A 13391-nucleotide genomic window follows, 5' to 3' on the forward strand; every position below is an offset into this window, starting at 1 on the left:
GGAGGAGCCGCTCGCCAACGCTCACCTGGACCCCCCCCCCCCCCCCTCCTCACAGGGCCACGCGGAGAAAGTCTGACTGACAGGTGAAAGTGAGCGCGGCTGCAGGGAGGAAACACCTTTTGTGTTTGGTCAGAGAGCCGGGGAGGGCGGTGGACCGGGACCATCGGCCCGAGGGGAGGAGGGAGGATCTGGATCACCACCTCTAACATGTCTGTCCCCCCCCCCTCCCCGCTTTAAAAACACACCCAATCTAATCTCCATCTTTACCACATGTGTAGGAAACAAGGAGGCAATAGAAGCTGCAGGTCACACTCTGCCTCCATGTTATCTGCTGCACACGCTGCCAATAAAAGCCCTTTGGAGCCTGCAGTCAGTGTTTCTATCAAAGAGGCCTTGATGCACACAACACACAACACACAACACACAACACACACCACGCGCACACAATAACTACTGTTCACATCCTGCCGGTATCCCGTAGTGATTTATCTGACTACATGTAAACAACACAAAGACCCCAATAAAGCAGACGAACACGAGGGGAGATCCACGAGGTAAAAGAGACACAACGGGGCTACGAGGCAGGAGGACACACACTGTGTGTTGATTCAGTTTGTTTTTAAACACACAATCACACAAACACACAAACACACAATCACACAATCACACAATCACACAAAGACACAATCACACGAAGACACAAACACACAAACACACAAACACACAATCACACAAACACAATCACACGAAGACACAAACACACACAAACACACAATCACACAAACACACAAACACACAATCACTGATCACAAGACACAAACACACAGTGAGCACACACAGTCAGGACACAGCACACAATCACACAGGCACACAGTCACAGACATGGGCACACAGGCACTGAGTCACTGATCACAGACACTGATCACACAGACACACAAAACACAGTCACAGGCACGATCACAGACAGACACCACCACAAACACACAGTCACAGGCACTGGGCACACAAAACACATCACACATGAACACACAGGCACAATCACACAATCACACAAACACACAATCACACAAACACACAAACACACAATCACACAAACACACAATCACACGAAGACACAAACACACAAACACACAAACACACAATCACACAAACACACAATCACACGAAGACACAAACACATAAACACACAATCACACAAACACACAATCACACAAACACACAAAGACACAAACACACAATCACACAAAGACACAAACACAGAAACACACAATCACACAAACACACAATCACACAAAGACACAAACACATAAACACACAATCACACAAACACACAAACACACAATCACACAAACACATTCAATTCAATTCAATTCAATTCAGTTTATTTGTATAGCCCAATTTCACAAATTACTAATTTGTCTCAGAGTGCTTTACAATCTGTACACATAGACATCCCTGACCTTTGACCTCACATCGGATCAGGAAAAACTCCCAAATAACCCTTCAGGGGGGGAAAAAGGGAAGAAACCTTCAGGAGAGAACAGAGGAAGATCCCTCTCCAGGATGGACAGAACAATAGATGTCATGTGACCAGAAGGACAGATTTAGAGTAGTGCTGTGAAAAATAACGCGTTAACTCAAGTTAATTCAATTACAGGTTTAACTAGTTGTTTTAGCATTTCTTGTATGCGCAGAATGAGCTTCCAATCCGTCTGTTGTTGGTCGTCGGGACGAAAAAAAAGTCACTTGCAAAATGAGCTTCCAATCCACCACTTCAATCTGAACTCTGTCCGCTCTCATGCAGACGGTCTGTTCATCGGTAATGATCCTTCCGCAGGTTCACCTCCGGAAACCTTGTTACGACTTTTTCTCCCTGTAGATCAGGGTCTCAACACGACGATCGCGACCTGCCAGTTGATCGCGGCGTAGTGTTGGTAGATCGCATGACATTAAAAGATTGGCCGCCTCCTGACATGTTCTCTGAAACGAGCACGTCTTTGTTCTTTTATTAAACTAAACGTCTGTTGTTGATCGTATCTCCACAGCAGCATGTCATTTCTGTCTCTTCGCGTTGCGTTAACACTTATCGATCTCCGTCTCGCGCAAACAGAGCTCGTGCGCGCATCGGGACCGAGCAAAAAAAGTCCTTGTCAATCTGTCCCACCTACCTTTAGATTGTGTCATGGTGGAGTTAATGGTTAACGAACAAGAGAAAAATGTTCTGTTTAACCTCCTGTTACCTTTACATTTACTAACATATTTTACCCTCGGGGTCAATTTGACCCCAGCAATTAAAACCTCAGAAAATTATTAGCATTAATATTGTTTCCCAAGTTTAAGTGTGAGGTACTTTATGTTTGTTTGTTGACTACCTAAATAGCCCTTTAAATATATAAAAAAGTTGATATTTCTTATATGTTTGACACAGTGAAAAACAGCCTGGGGTCAAATTGACCCCAAAGAACACCGACATTAAACATTGAATGGGGTCAAATTGACCCGAAAGGTAACAGGAGGGTTAAACATTCTGTTTAGGATGAAGATGTACTAATGTTCCATATGGAAGAAAACTGCTAAATAACTGCTTAGTTGCAGCACCATTGTATAGAAGAATGTATAAATGTATATATCCGTCTTTTGTCATAAATCTCTATGTTCTCACAAAATATACCGAGAATATCGGTAATATGTGATTAATCATGATTAATCCACAAAAACCTGTGATTAACCCGATTAAAATTTTTAATCGTTTCACAGCCCTAATTTAGAGTTTAAATACATTCAATGAATATGACAGAGTGTATGAATAGTTCATAGTAGGCATATTCCACGATGGAAACCTCCACGATCCATCAGGCAGATGGCGGTAGAGAGGAGTGGGCGGAGTCTCAACAGTGGGCGGAGTCTCAACAGGACAGTGGCGTAGTCAGGAGCAGGAATTCCACGACCCAGACCTCAATGATCCATCAGGCAGATAGGATCTATGCCGTCTCATAGGGTCCGATGACCCCATGAGACGTGAAGTCAAAAGGACTCCGGGAGAAAGCAGAGTTATTAACGTGTGATTGAGATGAAAATTCATCCTTAAGGAGAAAAAAGGAGAGGTGCTCAGTGCATCCTAAAACGTCCCCGGCAGCTATAAGCCTATAGCAGCATATCAAAGAGGGCTGGACCAGGTGAACCTGATTCAGCCCTAACTATAACTCTGTCAAAGAGGAAAGTCTTCAGTCTACTCTTAAACAGGGTGACTGTGTCTGCCTCCGGACTGAAGGTGGAAGCTGGTTCCATAAAGAGGGCTTGATAACTAAAGGCTCTGGCTCCCATTCTACTTTTTAAGACTCTAGGAACTACAAGACTGATTAAATGATGCAGTCTCTCAGCTGACGCAGGTGATCAATTCAGGTGCCAGACTTTTTTTAGACAAATGAGCTGCAGATTCTGGATCTTACGAGATGAATGCAGTCCTTTAGATTTGCTTTACGTGGGAGTTAAAGGACAAGTCGATCAAAGATAACGCCAAGATTCTTTACAGTGGTGTTGGATGCCAGGGCAATGCCGTCTACAGAAACCACATCACCAGATAATTGATCTCTGAGGTGCTCAGGGCCGATTAAAATTACGGTTTTGTCTGAGTTTAACATCAAAGTTGCAGGTCATCCATGTTTTTATGTCTTTAAGACATGCTTGAATTTTACAGAGTTGGTTGCTCTCCTCTGGTTTTATCGATAGATATAGTTGAGTATCATCTGCATAACAATAAAAGTTTATGGAGTGTTTCCTGATAATATTGCCCAAAGGAAGCATGTATAAGGTAAATAAAATTGGTCCAAGCACAGAACCTTGTGGAACTCCGTGACTAACGTTGGTGGTTATCGAGGCGTCATCGTTTACAAATACAAACTGAGATCGATATGATAAATAGGATTTAAACCAAATTAGTGCCGTGCCTGAAATGCCAATCGACTGCTCCAGTCTCTGTAACAGGATGTCATGGTCAATGGTGTCGAATGCAGCACTAAGGTCTAACAAGACCAGGACAGAGAGGAGTCCTTTATCTGCTGCCATTAAGAGGTCATTTGTAATTTTCACCAGTGCCGTCTCGGTGCTGTGGTGTTTTCTAAATCCTGATTGAAATTTCTCAAATAAACTATTATGATGTAGAAAGTCGCACAACTGATTTGCGACCACTTTCTCAAGGATCTTGGAGAAGAAGGGGAGGTTAGAGATCGGTCTGTAGTTAGCCAATACCTCTGGATCCAGAGTGGGCTTCTTCAGGAGAGGTTTAATAACAGCCACCTTGAAGGAGTGATGCGTGGCCTGTTAGCAGAGACATTGATAATATCTAATAGAGAGCCGCCAATTAAAGGCAAAACGTCTTTAAGCAGCCTCGTGGGATGGGGTCCAAGAGACAGGTAGGCGTGTTCAAGTACACTCAAAGAAATGACTCATTGGATGAAGTCAATTAAATTGTTGGCAGTTTTCCATCCAATAATTAGATGTCACTCCAACTCAAATGTAGCACATCAGTGCAATAAAATGTAATTCCTATTTTTGTATCAAATTACATGAATATCTTTAAATAAAATAACGATTTTTTAAATGAAATAATATATTTGTACTCAAATCCTACCTAACTGACTCCAGATCAGCACACACGCCTCACTGGGAATTGAACCCACAGCCCTTTGGCTGTGAGCAACAGTTATATGCAGCACCTCAAGGCACCTTTGTTTCTCTTTTAAACAACTTAGTGTTAATACTGTGTAGGCCAATGAAACACATTTATTTCATTGGGCCTAATGTAAATAACACTGTTAAATGACTGAGACATTTGTTATTGTATTCAAGTTAAGTATTAAAGGGACTTTTGAACTACTGATTGATTTGAAGGCCTGTTGCCCTGTTGATTGCAATAAATAGGTCTACAACATATGTTTATTGTGTCACCTTGACTGTTCAGTACTGTTCATTACATTAAAAAGAGCAGACATAAAAGTAACTTAAAGTTACTTTCCAGTAACAGATTACTTTTGATATACAGTAATCTTGTAAAGTAATTAAATTACTTTTAAAGAAGTAACTAGTAACTATAACTAATTACTAATTTTCAGTAACTCCCTGCCCAACACTGCTGACTCCTCAGCTGGTCTACAGTGCTGAGAGAAACCTGGAAGGTTCTTCTTTTCTCTATAACTGATGAGTAATAGGCTGCTCTGGCATTACGGAGGGCCTTCTTATAAGTTTTAAGACTATCTCGCCAAACTAAGCGGGATTCTTCCAGATTAGTTGAACGCCATATGCTTTCAAGCTTTCGTGACATTTGATTCAGTTTGCGGGCCTGAGGGTTATACCAGGGAGCAAACCTCCTCTTCCTCACTGTCTTCTTCTTCAGAGGGGCTATCGAGTCCAGTGTCATTCTCAGAGAGCCTGTGGCACTGTCAACAAGATGATCAATCTGGGACGGACTAAAGTTAGACCAAGAGTCCTCTGTTATATTGAGACGTGGTATCGAATCAAATACAGAAGGAATCGCTTCTTTAAATTTAGCTACAGCACTGTCAGTTAGACATCTGGTGTAGAAACTTTTGACTCACGGTGTACAATCCGGTAGTATAAATTCAAAAGTTATGAGGTTGTGGTCTGACAGAAGAGGATTCTGTGGGAAGACCTTCAAATGCTCAATGTCAACGCCATAAGTAAGAACAAGATCAAGCGTGTGGCCAAAGCTGTGAGTGGGTTTCTGGACTCTCTGACAGAAGCCAATCGAGTCCAACAATGAGATGAATGCAGCACCTAGGCAATCATTATCAACATCCACATGGATATTAAAATCTCCTACAACAATAACTTTATCAGTTTTAAGAACCAAACTTGATATAAATTCTGAGAATTCAGATATAAACTCTGAATATGGACCTGGTGGCCGGTACAGAATCACAAATAGAATTGGCTGTAGTGTTTTCCAGGTTGGATGTGAAAGACAAAGAACAAGGCTTTCAAATGAGGTGTAGTGTAATTTAGGTTTAGGATTTATTAATAGGCTCGAGTCAAAGATGGCTGCTACTCCACCTCCTCGGCCGGTGCCTCGAGGAATGTGAGTATTAATATGACTTGGAGGAGTCGATTCATTTAGGCAGACATATTCTTCATGGCTCAGCCAGGTTTCAGTAAGACGGCCTCCTCCTGGTCGGCCTCCTCCTGGTCGGCCTCCAACTGGTCGGCCTCCTCCTGGTCGGCCTCCTCCTGGTCGGCCTCCTCTTGGTCGGCCTCCTCCTGGTCGGCCTCCTCTTGGTCGGCCTCCTCCTGGTCGGCCTCCTCCTGGTCGGCCTCCAACTGGTCGGCCTCCTCCTGGTCGGCCTCCTCTTGGTCGGCCTCCAACTGGTCGGCCTCCTCTTGGTCGGCCTCCTCCTGGTCGGCCTCCTCTTGGTCGGCCTCCTCCTGGTCGGCCTCCTCCTGGTCGGCCTCCAACTGGTCGGCCTCCTCCTGGTCGGCCTCCTCCTGGTCGGCCTCCTCTGGTCGGCCTCCTCTGGTCGGCCTCCTCCTGGTCGGCCTCCTCTTGGTCGGCCTCCTCCTGGTCGGCCTCCTCCTGGTCGGCCTCCTCCTGGTCGGCCTCCTCCTGGTCGGCCTCCTCTTGGTCGGCCTCCAACTGGTCGGCCTCCTCCTGGTCGGCCTCCTCTTGGTCGGCCTCCTCCTGGTCGGCCTCCTCTTGGTCGGCCTCCTCCTGGTCGGCCTCCTGGTCGGCCTCCTCCTGGTCGGCCTCCTCCTGGTCGGCCTCCTCCTGGTCGGCCTCCTCTTGGTCGGCCTCCTCCTGGTCGGCCTCCTCCTGGTCGGCCTCCTCCTGGTCGGCCTCCTCTTGGTCGGCCTCCAACTGGTCGGCCTCCTCCTGGTCGGCCTCCTCTTGGTCGGCCTCCTCCTGGTCGGCCTCCTCCTGGTCGGCCTCCTCCTGGTCGGCCTCCTCCTGGTCGGCCTCCTCCTGGTCGGCCTCCTCCTGGTCGGCCTCCTCCTGGTCGGCCTCCTCCTGGTCGGCCTCCTCTTGGTCGGCCTCTCCTCCTGGTCGGCTGGTCGGCACCCTGGTCGGGCTTCGCCTGGTCGGCCTCCTTTTTATCCGGCCGACAACTCCTCTGTCCGTTGCTGGGGGCACCGACGGGACAGAGGGAATTGGAGCCGACCGTTCCGCCGACCGGACAGGGGGAGCTGGGATCGGCTGGGGCACCGACGGGAAGGGGGGGGGGGCTGGATCCGGCGACGGGACAAGGGGAAGTGGAGCCGGCCGGCCGACAGGGAACTGGGGTCGGCTGGGGTGCCGGCGGAAGGGGGCTGGATCCGGCGGGAGATGGGAAGTGGAGCCGGCCGTTCCGCCAGGACAGGGGAACTGGGGTCGGCTGGGGTGCCGAAGGGAAGGGGGGGGGCTGGATCCGGCGACGGGAGATGGGGAAGTGGAGCCGGCCGTTGCGCCGACGGGACAGGGGGAGCTGGGGTCGGCTGGGGTGCCGACGGGAAAGGGGGGGCTGGATCCGGCGACGGGAGATGGGGAAGTGGAGACGGCCGTTCCGCCGACCCAGGGGAACTGGGGTCGGCTGGGTGCCGAAGGGGGCTGGATCCGGCGACGGGACAAGGGGAAGTGGAGCCGGCCGTTGCGCCGACGGGACAGGAGGAGCTGGGGTCGGCTGGGGTGCCGAAGGGAAAGGGGGGGCTGGATCCGGCGACGGGACAAGGGAAAGTGGAGCCGGCCATGTTTCAGGTCAGCGCCACCTCTGAGGAGCAGGGGCGGCTTTGGCTTGAGCTGGGTCTGTTGATCTCTGCCCACGGCCATATTTCGACCTAGTCTGATTTAACGAGACTCTCTCTGAGATGGGGGGTAAATGGACAGGCTTTGAATCGTGTGCAGCCCTCTTCTTGACTGCATCAGCAGATTGCTGCATGTCCAGTGAGCTTTTTGTAGCATTAGTGCAGTCCAAGGTTGGTAAACTTTGTGATCGGGGTTTGTTCCTGTTCAATTCTGTCTCACGGATTTGCAACTTGTTCATGTTTGGCAACACACTGATGATCTCTGTAGCTTTCAGGGTGCTTGGTGGACGTGGTGTGAGGACGCTGTCTTTTATTGTGTCTGCCTGCTGATTCTTGAGCACACGCCCATATTTAGACCTAGTCTGATTTAATCTCTGATTTGTAGTGAGCTGCACTCTCTCTGAGATGGGGGGGAAATGGACAGGCTTTGAATCGTATCCAGCCCTCTTCTTTACTGCATTGGCAGATTGCTGCATGTCCAGTGATCTTTGTGTAGCATTAGTGCAGTCCAAGGTTGGTAAACTTTGTGATCGGGGTTTGTTCCTGTTCAATTCTGTCTCACGGATTTGCAACTTGTTCATGTTTGGTAACACACTGATCTTTGTAGCTTTCAGGGTGCTTGGTGGACGTGGTGTGAGGACATTGTCTTTTATTGTGTCTGCCTGCTGATTCTTGAGCACACGCCCATATTTAGACCTAGTCTGATTTAATGTCTGGGGAGAACTTTGTTTCAGGTCAGCGCCACCTTCAATGAGTTTGTCATTTGAAAATAGCACATGCTCTGAAACTTTGGCAGGAGGCTGCTTGACTTTGCTTTGTGGCACCGGCAGGCCTGGAAAGACCACCGTTGCTTTCAGAGGGATTGGATAACATGGTTTGAGGACGCTGTCTTTCTGCCTTTTCTCAAGCTCATCCTTAAATAAGATCTCAATCGGGACTTGGGTGGTCTTTGGAGCTTTATAGAACAACTTCTTTACATTTTTGGGAAGAGGCCGGGTGACTATTTGTGATGCCCTTGGCATGGGTGGAAAGGGCTCAGCTTTCAGGGGGATTTCTTTCAGGTAAACTCTCATGAGGGGAGGCTTCTGTGGCTTGAGCTGGGTCTGTTGATGCAAGAGCTCATCCCTTTCAATGCGGGTTGGATGGCGCATTTGTGTTATTATACATTCAGGAGGCTGAATGGCTTTCATTTTTTGTCGCGGCAAGCTTGGGATGGCCATCAAAGCTTTTAGGGTTCTTGGTGGACATGGTATGAGGGCGCTGTGTTTTAATCTGACTTCCTTTTGAAGCTGTCTAGCCCTCTTCTCTTCTGCATGAGTAGATTCTTGCTTGTCCAATAATATTTTTGTAGCATCAATGTATTTGAAGATTGTTGGAATTGTTATTGGTGGTCTGGTCAGTTTCTTTACAGATTCAATGAATATCTGTTCATTTTTTGATATTAGTGATGTGTTCATTTTCTCTATATTTTCAATGAATTTCTCTTTATTTTTTAAAGAAATTGAATTTACTTCCTCCTCCTGGTCGGCCTCCACCTGGTCGGCCTCCTCCTGGTCGGCCTCCACCTGGTCGGCCTCCACCTGGTCGGCTTCCTCCCAAAAGTCTTTCCCAAAGAGGCCTATGTGGGAGCCTTTGTTTTTCCATAGTTGGAGATGGCTGTCTCCAGCAGTGATTATCTCTTTACCACTGATGTCAAAATTAACACTCACCACCTCTGTATCATGACATTTCCACGAGCCCAACAGAGGAGGTTGAGCCAATGATGTGTGCCACCCGTGTAACACCTGAAATGGCCCTTTGGTTGTTGCCTTTGTTGAGCAAAATGTGTGAATGTCCCACTGACAAATCTTGCCAGTGCTATCCCCAGTGAGCAATATCTTTTCATTGATGTCCGTCGTCATTGTGGTAATGAAAGCACCTTCCTTATCCACTGCCCTGAACTTTCCTAACAAACCTCCGTTGGCGTTAACAGACCAGGCACATATGTAGCCATCTGCAGAAGTCAACAGTGTGGCTGTGTACACGTTGAACTCCCTTTCCTTCAGACATAGAATAAGTGGTTTGGCTTTCATCTTAGTGCTGGGTTTTTCCGAGATCTTCTTTCTTTTCCCCATTAACCAGACACCCTGTCACACCTTTTCTTTCCGGCCTGGCATGTGTATCGTGGACTCTTACTTTCATTAATCAAGCATATAACCTCTTTCTCATCAACATTCCAGATAGCGATATATCCATTGCTGGAGGCAGTAATCAAAGTGTTTTCATGTACATCCATTGAGGAAATGTCCTCTAAATATGGGTGACTCAAAAAGTTGTTGCTCTCACCGTCCATATCCAGGTCATAAATGATCTTGGGTTCCTTATCGACACAAACAACCTGTTGTCATAGGTGACAATACCTGTCACCTCCTCTGGTAAGGTAACTGGAAGAACTTCAAGCAATGTTGCGCTGCTAAAATTCCACAATCTCAATTTCCCATCCTGAGAACTTGTGATTAGTCTGCGCTTGGGTCCATCAAATGCAATGAAACTGTGCCCCACATGCTTATCTGGAGTTAGTTTGAACTTTAATTCAAGCTTTCCTGTTAAGATGTCCCATACCTTCACCATACCATCTCGGCAAACAGAGACCATCTGATTGTAAATACTGTGATAGAGAGCACTGCACAAGGGCTTATCATGAGATAGTAATGCATTATGAAAAGCATCTGTCCCTCTTCCTAGACATGTTCCTATGTCAGTGTTGGCTAGGACCAACTCATTGTTGTAATTGTTATAACACAAAGTGGCAATAGGGGTAATGTTCATGTCTTCAACCTGGAAGCTTTCCAAAAGCAGCAAACTTCTCTCAGACCACAAACAAATAGTCTTGTCCTTAGATAAAGTGACAAAATATTCATCTTTTGGATTATACTCAATGTGAGTGATGGGTTTGCCTTGTCCTTTCAATGATTTTTTGCACACCTTAGGCTTAAAAACATACCACTCCCGCAACAAGCCATCTGTACCACCAGTCAACAAACTCTGGTTTAAAGGAGAGTATTCAACACAGGTGAAAAACTCCTTATTTGCAGGGCTCTCAAAGACAGTTTTCGTGAATCTACCTCTGTGTGACTCGGGCATGGCAGCAATGACCATTATCTTGGATGTACGACCGCAGATACCCAATGACTCAATTGCTGGAAAGTATTTGATTTCAGTGAAGATGTCCTTGAAGATGTGGGTTTTTGAACATTGGAATTGTTTTGAGTTTTTCTTCAACAGGGTTGAAACATAAAGAGTTGGATAATCCTCTTTTGAGATTTTCTCGAACGAGTCTGGGCTAAAGAGGCCATTTGTATTGATATTTTCGGAGACAAGCACATACAAATGACCTTGTTCATTTCCAAAGGACAACACTCCTTTAGTGCCATTGGAGCTGTAGTTTATGGCACAAACTGCGTTGAAGTCCTCCACGATTAAAGCGTGCTTGATTTCAAACAGCGTTGGCAATTCATGGAAAGAATAGAATAACACTTTACCTTCAGAAGAGGCGACAGCCACCTGTTTGAGTTCTTTGATGTACGCCATGCCATTTACTTTCATTTTCTTATGCGATAATTTAATTGACTTTGTTTTTTTGTTCAAGAAAATCTCTAATCGATTCTCAAATGTGTCAGACCAGTAGGAAAAGACACCGTCTGTGGTGATGGAAATGTATTGACCTTCCTGGTAAGTCCTGAGTTCTTCTTTTTGAGCAGATATATCTTTGATTTCATCTTGGAAAGGCAGGAATATCATTTTAACAATGTTTCTGTAGTGATTTGATGGTTTCACTTTAACAAATGGAGAAAACACATGCTTAAGACCACTGCTTTTAGCCTTATTGATATTCGTCATAAAAGTTAAGAACTCTTTAAAGTCCACAGTTCCATCACAATTTGTGTCAATCATGTAGAACAAGGCTTTCATATCTTTACCATAGAAAAAGTCCTTCATCCCCTCCTGAAATTCCTCAATGTCCAGTCCTCCACCTGAATCAACATCAACTTGGTGAAATAGTTCCTCAATCTCCGAAATGTTTAATTTATCTTTGTGACAGTTGGAACCCTCTTCAGGCAACATCTGCGCTGTATCTGTGTGTCCTTCCATTACTTCTTCGATATATAACCAATTCGATATAACCAATTGACAAGTTATAGAGCGTTTTAGTTTTGCCGGCAGTGAGGCGCAGCCCCTTATATAGGGTTTTGCGAGATCAAAGGAAGAAAAAAACATCAAAGGTAAAAATGACGTCACGTCCGACGTAGTGAGTACACGCCCACCGGTGTTATGCGCTTGCTATTGTGGAATTGTGAAACGTCATCAGCTGCAGCACAAGTACACGTTCCAAGGTCCACCTCTCGCGAGACACGGTCAAAATATAAATTTAAAAAAATGTATCCCATTTCCCCCGGAATACATCAAAGGGGACTTGTGCTACTCTGGCCGGCCGATATCCCAGAATGCATTTCGCAACAGCAAAAGGAAACCATAGCTGAGGAGAAAATACACAACGGAAAGTTGACTTTTTCTAAATACCTTTTGCTCACAAGACCGCAGCACGGCCGCCGAGAGCAGCCTGAAACTTTTTGAAATGCTCCGCTGGCTCTAATGTCTCCGTAGCAGTTAAACATGATATAATAATTGGGTTCTGGAGGATCTAACGAGCACAAAGAGTTTATTATTTATTCACAGATAACGTTAAATCAGTTTGACCGAGGGTTAAGATTCATAACTTTATATTTTAATTGCACTTTTACGTTGAACTACAGCGGTGTCTTTCTACTTGTGTAATATAACTATATATCTATACAAATGTGTGTATATATATATAAACTATATATTTCTAAACACAATATATATAAACTATATTTATAAACACAATATATAATATCTGTATATATAAACTATATTTATAAACACAATATATATAATATCTCTATACGTTATTATTTTGTACACTATAGATATATATACACACATACACTTCAAAATAAAATATTAATAATTAAAGGATAATGAAAAAGCAGGATTGTCATATTTTGTTTGACTATAATAAATAATTTACAATGAATAATAGGAGTAAACTCATGAGCAAGAACAGCTAAGGTGGTGACCTCAAGTCAGCTGCTGTTCCCTCCCGTCCTGGTGAGTCTGGAATCACAGGTCCAAACTACAAAAGTACACAAGTCTGTACTTGTTATTGATAAACAGACAATCTCCCACCAGCATCCATTAGAAAGGAATCGGATACTTATTCCATCGGCTCGGTCCCGGTGTCATCCCAGTTAGACTATCCGTTCTTAAATTACTCATTTAATGCGAGCTAGGATTTACGACCGTTTGTGATGGGAACTACAAATCGGAAGAACATTCAGTCGAAATACAAAACGGTATGTTTGTTTTATAACAGCAAAGAAAGAAAAATAGACTGCAGATACTTCTGAAACCACACATTAAAAATGGCAGACATAATTGTGCAAATAGCATCTGGAAACGAGGTCAATCGGGTTCACGAGGAAGAGGAAAAAATACACATTTCACATAATTTATTTCCGCTTTCTGGATCGTGGTCAAGGCCT

At 45.2% G+C, this 13391-nt stretch overlaps 1 pseudogene; it reads right to left on the reverse strand.

Annotated features, from left to right (window-relative positions):
* Positions 1–909: 909 nt before the first annotated feature.
* Positions 910–11568, reverse strand: LOC130200873 (WD repeat-containing protein on Y chromosome-like; annotated as a pseudogene).
* Positions 11569–13391: the final 1823 nt, after the last annotated feature.

This window comes from Pseudoliparis swirei, chromosome 10 (assembly GCF_029220125.1).
Source record: "Pseudoliparis swirei isolate HS2019 ecotype Mariana Trench chromosome 10, NWPU_hadal_v1, whole genome shotgun sequence".
In the NCBI taxonomy this organism is placed as follows: domain Eukaryota; kingdom Metazoa; phylum Chordata; class Actinopteri; order Perciformes; family Liparidae; genus Pseudoliparis; species Pseudoliparis swirei.